Source organism: Podarcis cretensis (genome assembly GCF_951804945.1).
Source record: "Podarcis cretensis genome assembly, chromosome: 2".
NCBI classification, from domain to species: Eukaryota; Metazoa; Chordata; class Lepidosauria; order Squamata; family Lacertidae; genus Podarcis; species Podarcis cretensis.
The window spans coordinates 36,490,288-36,513,317 of NC_137171.1; the positions used below are offsets into that span (position 1 = coordinate 36,490,288).

At 43.3% G+C, this 23,030-nt stretch overlaps 1 long non-coding RNA gene across 1 annotated transcript; it reads left to right on the top strand.

The window, feature by feature from the left end:
• Positions 1-1,808: 1,808 nt before the first annotated feature.
• LOC307210423 lies at positions 1,809-21,691 on the top strand. Its single transcript, XR_013835984.1, has 4 exons — positions 1,809-1,954; positions 16,951-17,001; positions 17,656-17,776; positions 19,073-21,691. It is a non-coding gene; the product is annotated as an uncharacterized lncRNA (long non-coding RNA).
• The last annotated feature ends 1,339 nt before the right edge of the window (positions 21,692-23,030 follow it).

Genomic DNA, 23,030 nt, shown 5'->3' on the forward strand with positions numbered 1-23,030 from the left:
AGCAGTGCAAGAGAAACTAGGAGGGCAAAACAGGGTGCTGAGAAAGAAGGTAAAGTGGGGGCAGAGGGATGCAGATCAAAAACCCCATCTATACAAGACAATGAAAAAACAAAGCTTGCAAGCATTTGGTCCATGGAAAAGCGAGTGAGCAGCATGTTTCTGCCTGTCATTTAATTTGAGCGCCCTGTAAGCCACATTGATAGGAGTACAGTGGTACCTCGGGTTAGGTACTTAATTCATTCCGGAGGTCTGTTCTTAACCTGAAACTGTTCTTAACCTGAAGCACCACTTTAGCTAATGGGGCCTCCTGCTGCTGCCACGCCGCCGGAGCACGATTTCTGTTCTCATCCTGAAGCAAAGTTCTTAACCTGAAGCACTATTTCTGGGTTAGCAGAGTCTGTAACCTGAAGCGTCTGTAACCTGAAGTGTATGTAACCCGAGGTACCACTGTATCAGTATTTTCCTGTCATTGTGCTGTAGATTGGCAGTGCAAGAAAATACCAGATTATTGAGTGTTTTGTCCTTTCTCTGAAGACTTGTTGGTTTTTTGTTCAGCTTCTTCTTCCAGGAGTGTTTGTTTTGGGGATATAGGCAGCAATGTGAGGGATACAATGTCAGTGTGGGAAGAGCAAGGGTCCATGGTCTTGTGAGGAATCACAGCAGCAGGTGCCAGGCAAAAGGAAGAGGCAAGGAAAGGCAGTGAAACAGTGTCTAAAAGATCAGCTGCCTGGCACAGCACGAGAAGGATTTGCAGATTAAAATGTGCATGTGTGTGTGTGTGTGTGTGTGTGTGTGTGTGTAGGGGGTGGTATTAGAGGAGGGGAGAATAGAATGCGTTGTGTAGTGTGGAGAGTAAAGCTGGTTTGTTTGTTTTTAAGACTTGCGCTCACCCCAAGAGAAGAAACCACATATCCAAGTAGAGAGGGGACAGGACAGGTGCTGTAATAGATTATGGAGGATTTCCTAAAACACAGGCGGAGAAGCAAAACAAACAAACAAACAAACAAACAAACAAACAAAACCCAGTCCCAGAGGATGGGGTTGGGGGATTCTCTTGTGTGTGCAGAATAACTTCCCAGTGGATAACATTGATAGAAAAGTGATTTCTGGATGACTTTAGGCTTGTTTTAATGGAACCCTCCTCTCACCTGGAAGTCTCACCTGTCCCTTATTCTGGAGCATCACCACTTTACAGGACATGATGCTCTTATAGTAGCTCTGATTTCCTGAGATGTCAAACTCCCAGCTGCAGCTCTGTGAAGTACTGAGTATATTCCAGGCATGTCAGAAGAGCTGGGAAGGCCTTATCAGAATCTGGAGTCTGCAAACAACATAAAGAGGGGAAATGCAGAAGGCCATTTCCTTTCTCTGCTCATAATTCAGGAGGGGGACCTGTGGCAGATCCCATTCCGTGCATGCAGAAAGGTCTCGGGTTCATTATCTGGCATCTTCAGGGAAAACTCCACAGGTGAAATCCCTAGAAAGCTGCAGCTAATATCAAGCGAGATGGACTAATGTTCTCATTCCTTACAAGGCAGTTTTGTAGCCTCGTCTTGCCCAAAAACAGCAGAAAAAGTCCCTAGACTCGAGCAGTCCACTGACAGACTGACTAGCCCACGTCTCTCCTAGAGGCTGGAGGTTTGTGTCCTTATTTGTGCCTTGCCCATTAATTACGTCTTATCCCACTCTAATCTTCTCTGAAAGCAGTCATGAGTGCCTGCAGGTGACCGGGTAGAAAGCAGCCCTCCCACAGTGGCTTTGCATGCCAATCTCCACCCCACAGAACTGGTGAGTCAGAGTCAGGCGGAGGGCAGTGGAGCTATTCTGCCCTTATGCTCCCGCGATAGTGATGCCCCTGGTTTGGTAATGGGGGAAGAATCATGTGCACCACCATCTTGGTCATCAGCACCTTGGCATTTCTGCTGCGCCGGCGCTTCTTCAACAAAGTCGAACCGTATGTCCTTCCTCCCTTCTTGTACTGTAGAGAAGCTAGGCTAGTAGATGGTCAGATCTCAGGGAGAGTGTCTGAAGGAAGGATGCCTGGCTTGTAGTGATATGTGCGTGTCTTGTGCTTTTGTTTTGCTCTGATAATTGCTCTGTGACTACAAAGAGGACCGATTCACAAGTTTTTAATTTAAACTTTTCTTTTTACCTCTGTATTCTGTTTGTTGAGGCTGCAGTCTTAGCTCCACTTACCGGGTGGAGTAAGCCCCACTGCAGCTAAAATGCTTCTATTTATTGCGGAGCTTCCCTCAAGCATAGAAGGATCACATCATATGTTGCCCTATTTGAAGGATCTCACTCACATGAGTAAAAGGTCCGTGAGATGTGGGAATAATTCTGCCAGAAAGGATATCTGTGTGGCTCTTATGTAACACATCTGAAACCGAATCCAGTTTCTACTGCCCTGGGGGGACTCAGTGGCAGGGGTCCGGTGGAAATTTGTCCCCAGCCCACCACACCCCGACTTTAAATTCATAGGATCAAGATCTTGAATTTCCTGGTGGGCATTCTAAAGAAACTTTTGGACTGTATTATCCATCCTTTTCATGAGAGTGTAGGTTATGCCTTTCATTTCATTTCAAAAACATGTGGAACAAAGAAGTTAGGAAGAGACGTTAAGGTGAACAGTTTGACCGCAAAGCATCTTTACACCCTTGCACAGGTCAATAAAAAATATGATTTGGTTTTTCTTTGCTTATAAATAATGTGAATTGGACTGGGGGAGAAACAGCACCGTTTGAGCAAGGCTGGATGCGGTGCTCTATGGATGAAGACACTTAATCGCCCCATACCTAAGATGGAATGTTCCGCAAGGCCTTTCCTCCTGTGCCAAAACATCAAGTAAAACCCTCCAGATCCCATTAAAGATAGCAAGGCCTTAGAGTTCTCTGTCAGGCCGGAGGAACACATCCTAAAATGGGCCTCCACTTTTAAGTAGCTACCTTCCAAGATTCTTCAGCGGCTGGCAGACCTTGCCTTTTCAGTAAGAGATGGGGGTTTATTTATTTATTTTGCCTTGTTTCAATTGTATGTATTTACTTTCAAATATATAACCAGCCTATCCAACGTAATTTGAGCCTTGGGTCTTCATGCCACACAGTAAAGAATAGTATATATTGCTTCCTCCTCGGGATGCCAACCACTCTGTTCTATTGCCTACTCCCAATTTTCCATTTCCGCCCCCCTCCACTGGCGGAGGAAGAGGGTGCGGGGTGTGTGGACAGCCCCAGGTGTCATCCCTGAGGGGGGTGACATCGCCCCCCGCCTCCCTGGGATGCTCATCGCCTTGCTCCCCTGGGCAGATTGCCCCGCCCCCAGGTTCACAGCATGTGACTGCTCCCGGTCTAGCTAGCTCCGCCTCTGCCCCCCTCCCCAGTCAAATCAGTGTCTTGTGCCCACTGACATTGCTCAGTCCTCTGTTTTGGAACATTGCTCAGTTTTTTCTTTCTTTTTTACAAAAGCTTGGAATTCCTACAAGCCTGCTGATACTTCCTTCTTCTGCATAGATGGTGCCATTTTGGCTGCATGAAGACGAGATCTCAGAGAACTGGGTTTGCTATTAGTAAATCATTTTGCAAGTCAAAAGAGGGCCAGGATAGGGAAATGTTGAATTAATCCTTCTTCTTTTTTTCGAGCTTATTTACCTCCTAGCAACCTTGTACCTAGCATCACTTAGGAATTTCAGGAATTCTAAGAAGCCGAAAAAACAGAGCAGTTTTGTAATCAATGGTTAAAATCACTGTAGTTTTGAAATGTTTGGTCCGCCATCTTGATTCAAAATGGCATCCAAACATAGGTAAAAACTGGTTCCTCAAACACAGGAACCATCATGCAAAATTTGACTAAAAGCAGTGCTTGTTTTGCAAGGTCCAGTCCACCTTTTTTATTCAAATTGGCATTCAGTTGTCTCCAAACACAGATGAAAATCTGCTCCTTGATATCAGGAAACATCCTGCAGAATTTGTTTATGATATCTTAAGAGGTTTCCAAGTGCATGGCAAAGAAGCAATGTTTCATTATAGTAGATTTTATTTCTGCTCGCTGGGATGTATCATTACAAGATTTCAATATTCCAAGGAAAAAAGAACAGATTCATCAAAAGCACATTTAAATTACATTTCCCCATCCCCAAAGAATCCTGGGAACTGTAATTTGTTAAGTGTGCTGGGAAGTGCAACTCTGTGAGGAATAAACTATGGTTTCCAGGGATCTTTGGGGGGTGGTTAAATGTGTTTAAAATGTCTGGTGTGTATGCAGCCTAGATTGGAGCTGGGGAAGCTGTGGCCCACTAAATATTCTTGGACTCCAACTCCCATCAGGCATAGACAGCATGGCCAATTGTCAGGGATGATGGGAGTTGTAGTCCAAATTCTGGAAGCCGCCTGCTTTCCCGCCACTGTGGGAATTACAAAATGCTGTGTAATTTTCTTAAAATTCTCCCTTGAAGTTCTAACTTTGGTATCTTAGGTCAGCAGTCATCCTTTGAAGCACCTGACAACCAAAGTCTCCCTTGCACATTGTACAGACAGGAAGGATGTAGGAAGTGGTGTCCCCAAGAACCTATGCTTTTCAACTTGTTCATATATCACCTGGAGTTAGGGATGAGCATTGAGATAACCAAATTTGCTCAGGGCAGAACACCCCCCAAATTTTTTTTTAAATAAAACCAGAATAATTGCAAAGAGCTCCAAAAGGATCTCTCCGAACTGGAAATAAAAGTAAAGGTAAAGGAACTGACTCTGGGGTTGCAGCACTCATCTCTCTTTACTGGCTGAGGGAGCCGGCGTTTGTCCGCAGACAGCTTCCAGGTCATGTGGCCAGCATGACTAAGCCGCTTCTGGCGAACCAGAGCAGCGCACGGAAACGCCGTTTACCTCCCTGCTGGAGCGGTACCTATTTATCTACTTGCACTTTGACGTGCTTTTAAACTGCTAGGTTGGCAGGAGCAGGGACCGAGCAACGGGAGCTCACCCCATCGCGGGGGTTCGAACCGTGACCTTCTGATCGGCAAGCCCTAGGCTCTGTGATTTAGACCACAGCGCCAATACATTGGGGCAAAATGGTAGCCTTTCAATTCCCCCAAAGAAGATAGGTGATTGTGGCTTTTCTTATTGTAAAATGATATTGGGGGTCAAGGCTACCATATCACAGCTGCATGGATGTTTTGGGTTGGTTTTTCTTTTAAGTTTTGTATTTGATCAAAAGCTTTGTATCTCAATGGTCTATGTCAATATTTTGAATAATGTGTTATCCACATACTATCCGTTGGGTCATATATGCAAGATAATTGACCATTTTGTTTATAGTGAAATAAATTTTATTTATTTATTGTTATTTTTTTAAAAAAACTATTAGGACAAAATATACTTACTTGACATATACCCGAATGGGGTCTGAACTGGTAGTGATTAACCAAGACTGAGACCTTGGGGTCATAGTGAATGGCTTGATTCCATATTAGGGATCATTAGGAAAAGGATTGAAGTGGAACCTATCAATGTCATAATGACATTATATAAATTTGTGGTGCAAACTACACTTGGAATACTACAGTTCTGATTGGTGAACCTCAGAAAGGATAGTGCAGAACTGGAAAAGGGTTCAGAAAAGTATGACCAAAATCATCAAGGGGCTGGAGCAATTCCCTTATGAGGAAAGGTTAAAATGTTTTAGGACTTTTGTGCATGATGCAGAAAAGGGGGATAGAGGGTTTTTTCTCCTTGTCTCATATTACAAGAATTTGGGGGCCATCCAATGAAGATGGACAATTCAAGACAGACCAAAGAAAGTGCTTCACACAACACATAGTCGAGCTATGGAATTAGATCCCACTGGATGAGATGGCCAGCAACGTAGAAGGTTTTAAAAGAGGATTAGACGAATTCATGGAGGAGAAGTCTATCAATGGCTACTAGGCAGATGACTATACTGTACCTCCACAGACAGAGGCAGTGTGCATCTCTGCAAAGCAGTTGATGGGCATTACAAGAGGGGAGAGTGCTTCTGGACTCCTGTCCCGCTTGCAGGCATCCGATTGGCCACTGTGAGGACATGATGCTGGACTCAGTGGGCCTTAAGGATGATCCAGCCATAGGTTCTTGCTATGTTCTTAATCTGGTTTTTAGAATAGAGCAGGGCTTACTAAATTTGTGCCTGTGGGCACCATGGTTCTCATGATGTTTTCTCTTAGCATACATGAAAGCTCTGAACCCCCACAACGCTGCCCCCTTGGTCATGAGGCTGCGAGGGTGGCTATATTTGTCTCCCTTGAAACGTGTGTAGAGATGAAGGAGGAAGTTGGAAGAGTGGTGTTCTTTCCCACTTCTTCTTTCAGGTTTGTGTGGGTTTTACTCGGCTGAAACACACACGTTAAAAGGAAACCATTATCTAAGGGCCTCCAAGTATTGTCTTTATTACACAGTCAGGATTAATTGTTTTCATGCTGCTGTTTGGGTTGTCACATGCGATCCTGCTCTCAGTATGGTTTGTCACATTGCCTGTGTGGTGTAGTGGTTAAGAGCGATAGACTTGTAATCTGGGGAACTGGGTTCGCGTCTCCACTCCTCCACATGCAGCTGCTGGGTGACCTTGGGCCAGTCACACTTCTCTGAAGTCTCTCAGCCCCACTCACCTCACAGAGTGTTTGTTGTGGGGGAGGAAGGGAAAGGAGAATGTTAGCCGCTTTGAGACTCCTTTGGGTAGTGATAAAGCGGGATATCAAATCCAAACTCTTCTTCTTCTTCTTCACTTCGAATCAGTGCATATCTCATTGCATCCTGCTGAAATCTCACAACATTTTATACACCACAAATATTCTTGGTTTTTTTTCTTTTCTGCTTTTGTTGTGCTATAGCCCTCAGGATAGCAATATGTGGTAGCACTGGCATCAAAGAATGAAGCAAAGCAGAATAAAACTACCACTAATGCACTAGCAATGTATCAATAACATGTTGCGGAATATACCTGCAACAAAACACCAGTCTGGAGGGGCCCTAAGTCCAGCACAGCCTACTTAAAAAACAACAACAACCAAAGCAACATTCTGTTATTTCGGTGCACTGCGACATTGCGGAATACAACCCTGGTTACAAGGTGCCTCTGCAGAGAGTGCAGCTGTTCTCTGCAAACAAGAGTCCCTCAGCTCAGGGACATGCAAATCTATTTTTCAGCCAAGCCTGGAGTCTGGCTGAAAGTGGGTAGGTGAAATTGACATTTAAAGAGCCGTTATACCTCAGCCAATTATCATCCAAAATTGGATATAGTTGAGCTCAGTTGCATAGATGAGATGATAGCATGTTCCCTTCAAAGGGAAATTAAGGTGCAGCCGCCATTTGTGTGTTTCACAGATTAACAAGCGAGAGGTTAACTTGGGTTTTTTCAGTTTGCGTGTATCAACAAAATTGGTCAACCAGGAGGTTACAGTGGTACCCCGGGTTACATACGCTTCAGATTACATATGCTTCAGGTTACAGACTCCGCTAACCCAGAAATAGTACCTGGGGGTTTTTTGGAAGCCGCCCAGAGTGGCTGGGGAAGCCCAGCCAGATGGGCGGGGTATAAATAATAAATTATTATTATTATTATTATTATTATTATTATTATTATTATTGCCTCAGATTAAGAACTTTGCTTCAGGATGAGAACAGAAACTGTGCTCTGGTGGCGCAGTGGCAGCGGGAGGCCCCATTAGCTAAAGTGGTGCTTCAGGTTAAGAACAGTTTCAGGTTAAGAACGGACCTCCAGAACGAATTAAGTACTTAACCCAAGGTATCACTGTATCAGTTTTCCTTGCAGTGCTGCGACTAGTTAAATAGCAAAGCCCACTGAAGAAGTTGTTACTTGGGAGTACCAGGAAAAGGGAGCGTAGAGCTGTATGGTGAAGCCAAGAAAGAGGGAATTCAGTGGAGAGGAAAGGGTGGTGGAACATCTGTTTTGCATGCAGAAAGTCCCAGGTTCAGTCCCTGGCATCTTCAGGTAGGGCTTGGGAGAGATGCCCTGGCTGAAACCCTGAAGAGCTGCCATCAGTCAGCATGCAGACAATACTGAGACTGAGTTACATGGACTGATGGTCTGACGGTGTAAGGCGCTTCCCTATGTTCCTATATGGGCCTGTAGCTCATGAGGAGGCCTTATGTGCACTTTTCCATCCTTCTTTCTTTGTGTGAGCTTCCACAAATAGTTTGCAGGGTAGCTGTGATGGGTGTTAGCAGCAGCTAGCATTGGAACTTTATCAAGTTGAATGTGTGTTCACATCAGAGATCGCAGATTGTTTCTCATTGCTTCTTTCCCCCTTTTTATTTTCTATTGATTTTTTCAAAATTCTCTCTTCCCAAGAACTCAATATACATGGTGGGGTCTGGTCCTAGAGATTTGGGGAGCTGCAGATTAAGCCAAATACAGTTTCTGTACAGAGTTTAGAAATCTCTGTTTTCATTCTCTCTCTTTAAAGGAATTCCTGGTCGAAGCCCAAATATATCTTGTGGGTGGCTAGAATCCAGTCCCCTGCCCCCACCAGACCAAAAAAAGAGAGGCATTTTGGGGAAATCCAGCATGTTGGAAACATTTTTATTCAGAAAGCCCTTTTATGAACAGTTTCTTTTCTAATTTTAAAAGCTGGCTTATACGCGTATAGGTGTGTATATTAAGAAGTAATTAAACAGAGTTCAGTATGCAGTGAGTCCCCAGCAGATTCGCCCAAGACAAGGCTGCTTCCAGGCAATCTGTTCATTGAGTCTTCCCCCTGATCTGTTTTGCTAGGAGATTAGGCAACAGTAGCTATTTAATGGGCATTTACTTTTGTTTGCAGCAAAAAATGTCACCCACCCTTTGAAGTGCATTTTTCCGGTCATTTCCTGTTTTCCTTTTTGCATGCCGCTTTGGGAACCAGGTGGTGGAAACAGGAGTTATACATCTTGAAAATAAATAATGAACTTTGGCCAGCATTTTAGATCCGAGTTGCCAGGCTCAATCATAAAAATGGGCCGGCAGAACATGTGCAGGCAATGTATCCAAGCCTCAGAAGCAGAACTAGGAATAGAATCTCACTGTTGCCGACACACTAATGTGTTTTCCATCTGTATGAAGCGCAGCCCGCTATCAGTCACACAGTCAAGAGGCATATTTCTGAAAGATGAGCAGGCAGCCAAGCACATCTCCTATTAAGCGAAGAGTGATGTAACATAGAGCAGTGATCCCTCTGCAACATAAATGCCTGAGCTGCTTTTGTTGCTGGTACATAACAGAAAAGCGGCAAGTAGCACTTCAGTCAAAGGAGGACTGATGAGCATCATTTCAACAAGCGGAAGGACAATTAGGGGACATCAAGATTCTCTTGTACATTTGACCCTCTTCAGATCCTGCAGTCTTTTTATATCATGTCGACCCTGGGTGTTTCTCATGGACTTGGCATCAGGTCTCAAATTTCTTTAATGCACACATAGAATGTCTGCAGCTTCAGACATGAGAGCAGCGGCTCAAAAACAGCTGTTTGATAGCCAGGTAAAATAACTTCTGTATAAAAGCCTGCTCTCACAGTACTGCTACACTCTGTCAACAGAAATAAAGGCAAACGAGAGATATTCAGAAGGGACCAGGCTAAATTCTCTGCGGTTCCTGTTGGGTTCTGTGGAATGAAGTTTGGACATTTGCAACCAGGGATGCAGCTGAGAGGGGTAAAAGTTGCCCCTTCATCTCAATACTAGGGTTACTAGGTTCAAATCCCTTTGATGGGGTGAGCTCCCGTTGCTCTGTCCCAGCTCCTGCCAACCTAGCAGTTTGAAAGCATACCAGTGCAAGTAGATAAATAGGTGCCGCTGCGGCGGGAAGGTAAACGGCGTTTCCATGTGCTCTGGTTTCCGTCACGGTGTTCCGTTGCACCAGAACCATTTTAGTCATGCTGGCTGCATGACCCAGAAAGCAGTCTGTGGACAAACACCAGCTCCCTCGGCCTGAAAACGAGATGAGCGTCACAACCCCATAGTCACCTTTGACTGGACGTAACTGTCCAGGGGCCCTTTACCTTTTACCTACCTTTACTAGGGACAGCAATCAGGTTTTTCCTGTTTCCCGTTGGTGCCACCCAGGATTCTACTTTGTTTTCTTATTCTCCTTGGTGGAAGAAATCACTGCCATTCACTCTTAATGAGGAAAATTAAAGCACTGCATTGGCAGACACTGTTGCAATGAGGCAAAAACTGTCCTTAACCCCTGGCATCTTTTCGGCTAATACATCGTGTTATAGGAATTCTAGGGTCTTTTATATATATAGAATAAATGTTCATAAATGTACAAGGCAAACATATATGCATAAGTTTAGTGTCTGAAACAGTGCAGGAGAGCAATTCTGAAGCCATTTTGACTCTCCCAAATTGACTTCAAATATGTCTCTGCAAGGAGAAAGGAAATGGGAAAAACTTTCCAGATGTCTTTGGACTGTAGGAGCTTACACCTCCCTTTGCAAATACAGTCTGGCAAACATCTGTTAAGCTGAGTAAACTATCATAATAATAATAATAATAATAATAATAATAATAATAATAATAATAATATAAAAAATTTATATCCCGCCCTCCCCAGCTGAAGCCGGGCTCAGAGCGGCTAACAACAGTAAAAATAACACAGTTTACATAAAATCACAATCAATTAATTGAAATACATTCTAAAATCAATTCAGAGTCAAATTAATGGCAACCATTGGGCTAGAGTTCTATGAAGATTACAGAAGGAGGAGGTCAGAGCATGCCTTGGCCAAAGGCCAGGCGGAACAGCTCTGTCTTGCACGCCCTGTGGAAAGATGTCAAGTCCCGCAGGGCCCTAGTCTCTTGTGACAGAGCATTCCACCAGATCAGGGCCATGGCCAAAAAAGCCCTGGCTCTAACCTCCCTAACCTCTCCAATATGTTTAAATTTGAAGACCGTAAGGTCCTCCGTGGGACATACTAGGAGAGGCGGTCCTGTAGGTACGAGGGTCCTAGGCCGTATAGGGCTTTAAAGGTTAAAACCAGCACCTTAAACCTGATCCTGTACTCCGCCGGGAGCCAGTGCAGCTGGTATAGCACTGGATGAATGTGATCCCGCAGCGAGGACCCCGTAAGGAGTCTCGCCGCGGCATTCTGCACCCACTGGAGTTTCTGGGTCAGCCTCAAGGGCAGCCCCACGTAGAGTAAGTTACAATAATCAAGTCTGGAGGTGACCGTGGTGTGGATCACAGTGGCTAGGTCAGGGCAAGAGAGGTAAGGAGCCAACCTCAAAATTCCTATCACAACAGGGAGCCTCAGCAACAAATATTTGTGAGCATCCACCATTATAGAAGATACTAGGAAGGATGCTGCCTTTGAAATGTCAAATCTCTTTTCTATATGAACAGTTAAGAACATATAAGGAGAACAGAACAGAACTGCTATTATAAATAACTGTTCTTGAAGTAAAGCAAGCTGGCAGACTAAATATCTACATTAGTCTCAGCACTATATCCTGTGGTAGGTGGAATGTAATAATAAAATGTCTGCTTTTGCACCATGCAGATAAAAAAAGCCTATTTTCAGAATGTATCTCTTATTTGAAATCAGATAATAACCCTTCTAGTTTCTCTGCATATCTATTAGCATTCTAGTTTACTGCCTTAAGTTGGTAGGAACACCTTAGATTTATCATTGATTTTAAATAAGAAACCTTAGCCACCCCTTCCATTCATCTTCACAGTATCTCATCTTCTGTGCATTTTGCTTGGCAAAGAAACAAACAGCTGTATATTATGTTCAGGGACAAAATGTCAGTCAGATGTTTTGCCCCACTAGCCAGATACCTCATCACCATCCATAGAAGTGATACCTTTGGGTCCAAGAACTTTTAGAAGGTAGGCTGGAGTCAGGTTGCAGACTTTTCAGCATGTTGAAGGTGATATCACAGAGGCATTGTTTGCTGTGCTCTACACACTGAATGACTCCCACTTACAACTCTGGGAAAGAGGTTTTGAAGGTTTTTGCAGGCTTCCCCCCAAAACCCTGCAAAACCTGTTTGACCACATAGGAAATGTGTTTGTGGGGATGAATCATCTAGCAAGGGCTATAACTCTTCTATCAAACCTTGAAATCTATTTAGAAGTTTTCTTTATAATTAAGCGGCATACAAATGCTGTTGAAAATACTTTCTTGGAAAGTACCCCTCCTTCTCCAGCCTTACAGAGTCTGCAAAGTTATAGTTATTTGAATATGCGCTCTCTCTCTCTCTCTCTCTCTCTCTCTCTCTCTGCACCACTTTTTGAGGCAAAAGCCTTCCTAAAGTGGCTTACATAAGAAGAGAAACATAACATGACAATATCCCATTTCAATAAAATGAAATCAGTTAAAAGAGCAGTTTAAGATAACTCGCAATTCACAAACCATACCAGAATGAGGTGAGAAACCTCCAGTGTAAATATTCCACTGATGGTGAAAGAGAGTTCACCATCTCTTTCAAATAAAAAGTTTAATAATAATAATAATAATAATAATAATAATAATAAGAAGAAGAAGAAGAAGAAGAAGAAGAAGAAGAAGAAGAAGAAGTGTTAGGGAGTGTTGGGAATCAAAGATAAGATTTGGTCAGCTTGACATTAAAACTCCAATTTTAGAAGGCAGCAGGGAAAATCAGCTTCTACTTGTTATGGGTTGTGTATAATCCGGAAAGCTCTCCCTTCTCCCATCCTGTTTACAATACATAGCTAATTGCCGATCATTCTGATTTGTGTATCCCCAAGGGCCGTAAGGGAATTTCCAAGTTCCTGGCCAGACTTAACTATTGAGAGGTGAAAAATAGTGACTCTTCCTGCAATTATTAATCTGAATGAGCATGGGGAATGGAAACCTCAGCCTGTTCTAAACTTTGTAGATTGGCTTTTGTCACAAGCCCTGCCACTTCCCAGTTTCTATGACTTTATATTTTAATCCTCAAAAAGTTTGGATTGGTTCATATCAAAACAAGGCGAAAGTGGTTGTCCTTTTTGCAGTCTTAACGCTGTATCAGTTTTTTTAAAAAAGGTACAACAAGACCAGCAGATGCCTCTCATGGTGTTGAAATTTACATGGTGTGTGTATAAGTGTACATATCTGCCCAAAAGCAGCCCCAGGTCAGAGATGACTGGGAAACCATGTGGATGTTGTGCCATTTTGGACGTCTGAAATTCCTTGATCAAAGCATTTTAGGAACATGTAAGCCTATAAAGTCCCGCTTGGTTATTCTACACAAGTGAAGCAGCAAAGAAAGAGACTCACTGCAGTTGTCCTTTGTTTGCTAAATCTGATGATGTGGGCACTTTTGCTTCTTTTCTGCAATATAATATTGCATTCCGTAAGAGTTTGTTTAAAGAAGATCATGGAAGAGATTTAGGTTTTATGAAAGAGACTGTCTAGATTGCTACACTATGCAAAGAAAAGAACTTTATCTCCAGAGTGTCCCCACCATACTGTGGCACGTGATTGTTCCAGGTTTTTAGAGGAAAGTGCCAAAAAAGAGAAATATCTCACAATTTCCAGTAAATAGTTCTGGAGGTATTTCTCTAATTTAGCACTTCATCCTTGGATGCTTCCTATTCTAGTTGTTGCTGTTTTTTTTAAAAAAAATTTTAGAGTAGCCTGTTTTAAGGTTTTGAATCCAGGATTGTCTGTCTCCTTGATCCTTGTAAACAAAGGCTGATGAGGAGAAATAGCTTTTGCAAACAGATAAAAGTGGCGGAAGAACAGGGCTGGCAGGAGTAATTTTGCTGTCTGAGGCAGAGGACAAAATGGTACTCTGTCTTCCATGTAACTGAAGTCAACAGAGAGGTAGGGCGTGCCCACATGTGAGTAATATGTTGCTGCAGAGACACTCCTTTTACCATTGAATTTGCTTTTAGTGGTCCACACAATGTTCTCCAGTTACAAAGCCAATGCTTTCTGGCCATACCAATGGGAGCTTCAGTGTGTTGGATCAATCCTGCTGAAAATTCAAGTCCGTGGCTCAAAATGAGTGTGTTGCAGGACCCCCCCCCCCAATCATTTAGTTTGTACAAACTCGACACACACACACACACACACGACATATGCGATGTTTCTGTTATAAATTCATAGAAAATCAACCGTACATCGGATCTACACCGTTCCACTTTTATTTTGCTCCATGAAGAAAAGACTATCAAAGGGGGAAGGTTTGATACAGGGTGGCCATAATCCCTTGAGCGTACCAACACGTACTCAGGAGCCCTACCCAGTTGGCATGCCAACCGTGATGGTCCCAGGCAGAAGACCATCAAGGTCACAAAGAACTTGCATATGGGAGGGGATTCATCATGGACTGAGGCAAAGGACAATGATCAGCTCTTCCCTCTGGGGGCAGGATACTGTAAACTCCCCTTTGTCTTCTGGAAAGTACTCATGGGGAGGGGGAAAGGAGGGACCAGCCAGGTGACAAGATACTCAGGTTACCTCCACAACTCCTCCCGTATCTCCTCCTTTTTGTGATGTATCAATGATGTAGTCGTGATGTAGTTATGATGTAGTCTTTGGGGTGTAACATGGGGATTAGTAGTTAATAAAAGTTGGGGTCTTCTTTTGTTCAGGGCTTCCATCTTGTTTCACCTGGTGGCAGGTGGGAGTCCTGACGCGACAGTCTTCAATAAAGACCAAGCCTACTGGCTGCTGTTTTGCTCTGGTATTCCTGGCTGGTGTCCTTGTTTTTTGTCCAAGGGAGCCCTCAGATTTCTCCGTTAACAGTGGGATGGGGCTGGTGGAGGGGAGCATCATGTAGATTAGGGCCAAGTACTTTGGGGCAAGGAGCTGCAAATACTCATTAAATGTTCATCACATTTAATGGACAAGCACATCATTGACTATTCATTTAATAGTCTAGCTGTAGAATAGCACCCTACCATGCCACTGGGCCACAGGCTAGCTTAAGGAGCGACAGGAAGGCATACTCAACTCTCTTCCCCCAAACCTCCTTGCTGCTGCCAGCCTCCCAGTACCTGCCACCTGAGGCACCTTGTCTCATTCTGCCTAATGCATCATGGCAGGGCTAGGCCTGCTGAACAGGCTTGGTAAAGAACTTTCCCTTCTGTGTAGAATCAACTAGGAATTTAAAGTAGAAAAATTCTTCTTTTTTTCAAAGACAAAGAACCTTACAGTTGATAAAGCAGAGGAAGCAAAAACTCATCAGCAACTGATCATCTGGAAAAGTCCTAGCAAAAGAATGATGAGAATGGGTAGTTTTTGATTACTTCTGACATTTGAGCTGTCATAGGATTTTCCAGTTTTATATTAAACCATTCAAGGAAAGGAAACATTTCTTTGATCCAGGATTCCCCCCACCCATTGATTTCCATATGCATTTGTCATGGACCCATAATGAGTAATTTGTGATTCCTTAATGCATAGCAACAGAGCTCATCTGTGGAGAGGAAAGGATTATTAGGCAATCTGGTACAAAGGAAAGACTGGTTTAAACGAGTTCAATTAATGCTGGTGTGATAGGGGACATCTGGCTGTGCTCTCAGCATAGCGGATGGTCATGGTGCTATCTGTTCCTCTATGAATCCAGCACTGTGGAGCTTGTCCCCCACCCTTCCATGGACTCCTGTCATTAACATATACTGCTATTTTTCTTTCTGCGATCTTAACATGTGGGTCACAACTCACCTACCTAGAAATATACTTTGCCCCTTCTGAACCCCCACCTCAAACAAAATTCTGGTGCTGCCACTGGCCATGTTCCTGCCATGAAACAAACCAGTCTTGTTGTGTGCAAACAGCATTTGAAGCCTCAAGAGGTAATGCTTTACATATAGGCCAAGTTTTCATATAAGGTTCTCATATTACTGTGTTCTGTGTCAGTCACCTGGAAGAGTCACCTCCTCTGGTTTGAGAACCAATTCTCACATTTAGAATCCTGCTCCATCCTCAAGAATGTGTTGAAAGAATGGGGGAAGGTACATCTGTTGAGGAACATGCCATTGTGATTCAGGATGGTACACAGAGTGTTAAATCATTTCAAGTACATGCCATGGAGACCAGGCACTTACTGGGGTTCAAGGAGGCTATTAAGTGGCCCTGAAAGAGCCAGTATCCATCTTGGCTCTATAAGGAGACCAATTAGGTTGGAGGTGGTGCATACTGTCTCTGTTCCTGCATCAGGTAAGAGTGCAACACCTGTCCTCCACCATTCCGTACTTCCTTGCCAAATGGCCCACTATGAAGCTGGCTGTGGCTCTTAGAGATGCAAAATGGCCATTTGGAGAGCTAGAATGAGCCAATGGCTCCTGGGATTTAACTTGATGTTTCAGTTTTGTCCAGTGCTCAGTTTATGTTTAATTTTTGGCACTCTTGTTTCCCATATAGTAAGCCACAGATAGAGCATCCCTATGGGCTTGTGTTGTCTTTCACAATTAAAACAGACAATTTGGCACTGACTTCAGTGGGATATGAGTTGCACTCAGATTCTCATTTACAGTGGGATAAGGTGGGGGTGGCGCTGTGGGTAAAAACCTCAGTGCCTAGGGCTTGCTGATCGCATGGTCGGCGGTTCGAATCCCCGCGGCAGGGTGAGTTCCCGTCTTTCGGTCCCAGCTCTTGCCCACCTAGCAGTTCGAAAGCACCCCTAAGGGCAAGTAGATAAATAGGTACCACTTTATAGCGGGAAGGTAAATGGCGTTTCCGTGTGCTGCGCTGGTGCTGGCTCGCCAGAGCAGCTTCGTCATGCTGGCCACGTGACCCGGAAGTGTCTCCGGACAGCGCTGGCCCCCAGCCTCTTAAGTGAGATGGGCGCACAACCCTAGAGTCGGACACGACTGGCCCGTATGGGCAGGGGTACCTTTACCTTTACCTTTAAGGTGGGGGTTGCCATCTGGTCCCCAACCTGAAGAAAGGGTCTTCTGCTTCTAGTTGCTGCCTTGGAAGATGTATCTGAGTGAACTGAGGCTCTTTTGCTTTCTATCTTTCAGGGAAGGAACAGAAGGAAGCAAGCAGGAGGTTGGGTCAGATCCCCCGCCAAGGTAATGAAGGATGCTTTTATGCAAATCTCTCTTTCATTTCGGGGAGCTTTACACAGTTGAAGTTCCTGGTGGATTATAGTTGTAATCAGTTTTAATGCAGCCATTTCTACTTTCTTTAGTTCCATGGTCTTAGTTAAAGATGGATGGGGTAATCCAAAATACACACAACTTTGTGGGAGGCTGAACTGGGTGGGGGTGTAACTTGAAAAAAGAGACATTGCACATACTTTTGTAAACCAAGAAATCTTTAAAAAAATACTTAAAATAAAGAAAAGAACATCACTTCCCTCTCCGTCCACTAAATGTCTAAGTGAGCAAAAGTGCCCCCTGGCAGGATCCATGTTAGCAGCTACAAGAAGAAGGTGTTGGAACAAGTTGTTCCAAGGGCAGGGAGTGGAAGGAGCTAAGATCCACTGGTTTCACTGCTGTCATGTGATGGCATCAGGCCTGATCTCACCATTATTGCTCAACCAGCTCCATTCTGCCCTGGCCACTGTGTGTCCACCATTTTGGACAGGGGTTCATACAAGGCCGTACATTACTCACACAGAATTGGCTAAAGGATTACAACTGGAAGGTTTTGTCTTACAAGGTGAGGATGATGTACTGTAATAACGGTAAGCTACACAGTGTTTTGTTTTTTGTTGTGTTCAGGGAAACCAGAAATTAATCTCTGGTTCCTGTGCGAGTCAATCTGATCAGAGATGAGTGGAAGAGAAAGAATAAGTACCAACACCAGCTGATGGAAAATTCACTGCCTTTTTGTAATACAATGGTAAGTGCGTGGGAGATATAGGGGCAGGGGAGAAGAGGGCCTCCAGAATGGAGTCAGAGTCCAATGAGTCTTGAAATTAAATATGGACTGATAAGTAGGGCTGCCATATGTCTGGGTTTCCCCTGAAACACCCAGAAATTGGGCTTTGTGAAAGGCATCTTGGCGGATTTTTGCCAAGTTGGCAAAATGTCTGGGAATTCCCAGATGTATGGCAAGTGGGGTGATGTTTAACAAACAAAAAAGCTGAACAACTTTGTCCGGAATTTCAGTTTTTGAGGTTTGGTTTTTGCTGCCCAACTCTCCATGGAACTCTGAGTCCCCTAATGATCCTTAAGCAATAAGTAACAATGCATTTCTGCTTCAACCCAATAATTCCACTCTGTTTTCAAAGACCATAGGAGCACAGGATGCTGACTTATCCTGAGTCAGACCAACAGGCCATCTGGTTCAGTGTTGTTGACACTGATTACCAGTAGCTCTCCAGCATTTTACACAGGCCACTTTCCCAGTTCTACCTGCAGAAGCCGGGGATTCAAACAGGAATCATATGCATGCAGAACAGATGCTCTACAGCTGAGCAATGGCCCTTCTGGAGAGTCTAGAAATCAGTGGATGGATACTAGTCTAATTCAGAAAAAGTCTAGCCATTACATCTTTATAAAGTGAGAGATCACTTATTTTGTTTTTACTTAGGCTGCAGTCCTGTACATATTTAGGAGTAAGTCCCGTTGAACAAAATTGGATTACCGGTAACTTGTTTAGCATTGCACTGCTGTGCATTTAGCGTCACACAATCAACAAGTATTTTAAAAAAAAATAGCCATGTTGGACCACTTGACAAAGCATTAGCAGCAGTAGCAGCTATATTTGGTTGCTAGTATCGCAGCAAATTTCTGGAGCCCATTATTCCTCCACTGCCCATTCTAATACAGTGGTACCTTGGTTTATGAACTTAATCTGTTCCGGAAGTCCGTTCTTAAACCAAAGCCATTCTTAAACTGAGGCACACTTTCCCTAATGAGGCCTCCTGCCGCCGGTGCCCTTCCACTGTTTGGCTTCCATTTGTAGACCAAGGTAAAGTTCACTAACCGGAACACAACTTCAGGTTTTGTGGAGTTTGTAAACCGAATAGTTCGTAAACAGGGCTGCTCTTAAACCGAGGTACCACTGTAGCTTAAACCGGATGAAGCTCTGACTAGGCCAGGCTCTGTAGGGAAAGGGTACTGCTCAAAATGATTCTGTGTCACTGTCTGCACAGGCCTTTGTCGTGTCCTCACATTTTGCTTTGCCTTTCAGGTTCACTCAGTCACCTCCCTGCTCAGATCAAAAAGCGCAGGTGGTGCCAAAGCCTCAGCTTGCCTACAGGAATGTTTAATGTCAAGCTAGTTACAGAAGTCCAGAATGGTGGGCTGGAGGAAGAAATGTTGAAGGCAGCCGGCTCTGTTTTAATAACTCCCTGTAACCAAGGTGGGCCACCTTTTCAAGTGAGTCTTGGGAAAGAGGAAATGAGGTCACCTTGGAAAACATGGTGGCTGAGAGGATATGGCACACAGCCTGGTAAAGGAAGTCACCCCCATGGTATCAGAAGCCACATGGAAGTCTCTGAGATCTTATCTCAAAGTAGTAAGAAGAGGCATCTGGAGGAAGGTTTCTCCATTCCCTGAATTCAGGGAGCTACACGCTGTGTACAAAGATGTTAATACCATTTTCTTCAATGGTATTTTTTCAATAAATCTTTCGTTATTGGATCAGAACAGTAATAGGTAATTGATCACACAAAAGGTTTGACAAACTGGGTGAAGTATAGGTTGCATTTTCAATTGCACCCCACAGTATGATCACATGCTTTTGACAAAATGAAGTTATTCCAAATTTAGGCCTAAAGCATGTTTTGGTCTTACATGCATGAGCACGGATGGATTCTCAAGATTGCACATTCCCAATGTACCCCCTCTCCCTCTCTCCTTGTACAGTACATGACAATTCTCTTCCTCCTTTCTTGGTTTGGGCACAAAATGCTAAGGTAAACTATGGTTTGGTCTTACACCTAGGTTCTCCATATCTTTCATGTTTGGCTCTGAAACTCAGCTTCCTTATATATAGGAATGATACTTGATAATTACCTACAGAGATTAGCATTGCTCATCATGTTCAAAGTATTGGCATGAGTCCTGTCAGTATTTAATCAGCAGTCACAGGTGTAAGCCTGGCTTTGCAGTTTTCAAAACACACATACAGTTCAGCAAGTCAACTCCTGGATCATCTTATATTTCCCCCCATATCTTCAGGTAGCCTGTCCAAACAAAATTTAAAGCAGCAATTGTGGGGCCGTTTGTTGCTCACAACAGTAGCTGGCAGGATGCTTTTAACAGTGGGAGTGCACCCTCTTCATCATCCTTATGCTTTGCTCCCCACAAAGGGGGATTTTGTGCAGCACTACAGAAAGAGTGAATGAGATGAGAGTTTGGATTTCTTATTCTGGATTTGGAAATGCAACATGAGGAACAAGAGAAAAAACACCCCTTCAGCTCCCATGCTGAGGTTTCCACCGGCAGGCATACTGCAAGACATCTGGGGTTGCTCCGGAACCTAAGATGCTTGATGGGGGTGAAATGAGCTGAGTAGCTTGGTATTGAACTCTTGTCTAAACTGTAGGCTTTCTAGGGGAGATTGACCTTGGTGCAACAGTACAAATCATGAACAGCATTGAAGGCAACTTCAAGAAGTGACTGATAGAAGTTTACCTTTGAGTTTCCTTCCGTGAGCTTCCCAACTTCTTCTTTAACTCTGGGCTTAGATTTTTTTGTTTGTTTGTAATGACTACAAAGTTCTTTTAATCAGATTTCCTTGTCCCTCCTGGAGCATTTAATTAAGTCTTTACAACCCCCTGCTCCATACTCCTAATGATGTTTTTCGGTCCGGAAATAATGTCTCTCATCAAGGGGGAGCAAAGTCGCTACTGTGTTGGGGCCTTTTCCATTTTTGCAGCTGATTAAAAGCAAAAAAAGGAGGACACAGAAGGCACACCTAATTAGAAATAGATTGGGTGAAGGAGCCAGAAAGGCAATTGCAGGCTTTGAGGAAAGGCTATGCAAATGAGGGAGTAGAAGGCTGAGCTGTGAAGGCCGGACAAAGAAGTTTTATTCACATGCTGCAACAGGGTCTTTTCAAGCTTGTAGACTGGTACCCTGTGGCATCTTCTGTTATGTGACTTTTCTCCATATGTTGTAGTTCCCTCACACTTTTATCTGCCTCATTGATATTACATATATACACACACAATGCAGATTAATAACATGGAAAATAACATTATGCAAATTAAGTAAAAGTGCACAAGTTTAATCTTGGCTATAGGTAAGAAATCTGCTTTATATTGACCACTTCTGGTGAGATAGCTCCAAGGCGTTTTCTTAGAATAAGGTTCCTTATATAATCAGTTTGTTGATCAATTCTTTGTTGATCAATGTTTCGTTTGGATTTTTGAGCAGAGTTAGTTTTAAAATCAAACTACAACCTGATGTGAACTAATCAATAGTGGTAATAAAAATATAGCTGTCAACTAAAATATAGATTGCCTATAACAGGCATAAATCTACAACACTATATCAGTAGAACATGGAGAATTGCCAAAATGGCAAAGAAAACAGAATACCTGTATATAATGATAGGCAGCTTTGATAAATCTTGATTTCATGTACTGACTGCATGGAAATGAGTTCAATTTGTTAACATATATAAGTGTTTTCCGTTGTCTACTTCATAAACTTGTATTTGTAATGTTGTATAATCAGTGTCTTTTTCTTCTTTTGTACTCCTGCATTTGAAAGAATGACTAAAAAGAGACGTGAAAAAAGGAGCAAAACATCTGATATTGCTCCAGAATTTTACATCCATTAAAGATTCATATGGACCAAAGGGGTGCTGTTTGAATCATAACTTATTTAATCCGTATCTGTCTTTGTGGATTAATTTATTAATCTGGTTGTGGGACTGACTTGCTTGGTCAACAGAATAGCAGGAAAAGCCAGTCATATATGCTGGGTCTCCTCCACACGCAGCACTCCTTTAGAAGATAAATATCCCAAGACTTGGAAAAAGGCATTTCTCTGCTCAGAGATTTCCATGGAAGTTGATCCTCTGGGAATTCTGCCCTGCGTTATTTTGTCCAGCTGTAGCCAGAGGCTGAGCTAATATTGGGTGGATTTGTAGATGAGAAGTATGTGATTAAGGGTTTCTGGCCCACCCTGAGCACTTACTGTCTGGGCTAAGATTTGTGGTCATCCCAGAAGGCCTTTCATGGGTGGGAATGGGAAACAGTTCCATAATGTTATATTTCCACCACTCCCGTCAGCCAAAACCACAGGCAGTTTCATGAGAAAAACGAAATTGATTCAGATGGGCCTGTAGGCCTCAGATGAGAAGCTCTCACCATTACTCCATGTTCTCCTCAAGGGCCCTCTTCTGACACCCATTGGGCCTGTGTGGAATTCAGAAGACTACAGTGAACTACTCCTAAACAAATAGGCCATAGCTACTAAGCATTCCACCACCACCTCAGAGGTCATTCCAGGATCAAATCAGAAACTGGGATGGCTTCTCTAAATCAGGGACGTCCCTGGAAAATAGGGACACTTGGAAGGTCTGCCAAAACGCACTATATCAAGGGACATTGCTCTACAATAGTGTGTGTATATGTATGCATGTATGTATATTAGACAAAATAGAATCCATTGGATGTGCATATTGGAAGAACCTTGCACTAAAAGGCTGCTGAATTTTCAAGAGGACTTGTTTAATTAAAAAAAAATGCAAACTGATGTGGAGAACTTTAAGATTGGAAAAATGAGAAACTGAAATGGAGATATTTGCTTCTTTCAATCTGCACTGCTTTCCTGGTGCTGGAGCACTCCGGGTGAGTAATGAGTATTAGATCGTCCTTCATCACTAATTAGAATTATTCCAATATATATATAGATCAGGACATGTACACAGTCTCCAAGACCAGCATCTCTAGTCATCAATGCAGGAAATACCTTCACAGTTCAACTTCATTCTCGAACCCTAGCATGTTAATAAATCATCATCATCTACATATATCACCCTTCACCTGAGGATCACAGAGACCACCACTACACATAATGTTGTGTATCAAAAGACTATTCCAAATACATTGTCAGTGGAACTGTATGCCTATTTACTCACAAATAAGTCCTAATGAGTTACTCCCTTGTAAGTGTATATAGGTTTGCAGCCT